This window comes from Diadema antillarum, unplaced genomic scaffold (genome assembly GCF_040938485.1).
Source record: "Diadema antillarum isolate AM-2024a unplaced genomic scaffold, OU_Dant_1.0 seq00000054_RagTag, whole genome shotgun sequence".
NCBI classification, from domain to species: Eukaryota; Metazoa; Echinodermata; class Echinoidea; order Diadematoida; family Diadematidae; genus Diadema; species Diadema antillarum.
In genome coordinates this window covers 457,246-458,575 of record NW_027271162.1, presented here as the reverse complement: position 1 = coordinate 458,575, position 1,330 = coordinate 457,246, and positions in this window count along the sequence as shown.

The window sequence follows — 1,330 nt, the reverse complement described above, 5'->3', positions numbered from 1 at the left end:
TCGTTCCTGAGCAGATATTTCATGTACTCCGTAAACATGCATGGATCCATCAGTTTTGGATTCATCCACATCACCCTGGCTGCATGAGGATAATACTTGGCTACCTTCTGAGGGTCCAAGTACGTAGCCGCTTGTCGAACTTTCAGTTGTGGGTCGTCCGACACTAACTGGTCGATGTAGCTCGACGGGGTTTTGTTCAGTTCCTTGAACAATTCCACCAACGTAAGGTACTCTATCAGCATGAGTAGGTCTGCTTTCTCCGCAGTTTTTTGGAACTCCTTGCACCATTCACTATCAGGATCAACGTCAGACTGAGACATGATATACCTCTTATGACTAAACCAACCTTTTGCAAAGTGATAACAAGTATGGTCGACTGCGAGAATTTATACATCCTCCTGACATACACCTTCATGCAGCGTTCTATGTCATGACGTCACTTTCATGCCCCAACTCGTTCACCCTCTATTCACTATACACCTTTCTTTTTTTTCTTTATTGTTTTCTCTTCTCAAAACAACCTATGACGTCATTTATGCAAATGAATAAAGCTCCTGACGTCATTATGAATATTTAAATGAGTGACGTCATTCATTTTCCAGTTCTCCTATCACGTTATTTATTTGATTAATTTTTTAATTTGATTTTATATCTTATTCATACTCATAATTTCATATTTATATATCCCATATTCATATTTCAAAACTCATCGATCTATCATATTCATATTCATATTCATATTTCATATTCTATTGTCCTAAACAATAGAATTAAGTTATGGCACCCGAGACATCATAATACTACTCCGCTGCCATGCATACTGGTCAGTAAGTTTCCCTTTTTTTTTTTTTTTTTACTTTTGTGATGATTGACATCTGAAATAGATCTAAAATCAGAGCGGATGGGATAAAATGTGACAATGTATAAACGTTTGGAATAAGATATAGAATGAGAACATTAAAAACGAAGACAACGCTGATTGTTTTCGTTTGATCCATCATTCGTTTTGTGTAATTTTTCCATCCTTATTGATATGAAATCATGCGCGTTGTTTGTTATTATCTTCATGATTTTCAATTCTCACCGTCAGTCATCGGAATATATCGATTTCATCCAAAATTAATAATCGTACCTCACACTCATAATCTTCTTCATTCTCAATATAATTTCACTTTTTGATAACATTGTGAAGGAGGAAATGAAATTCCTTTTTGGTTTCGTATCGAGAAATGATAAAACACATTGAGGTGTGCTTTTCCTTTTGCAGTTTATTGCGCCACTGTGCATCATTATACATTGTCATGATTGTTATGATTACACTGGTGGAAAA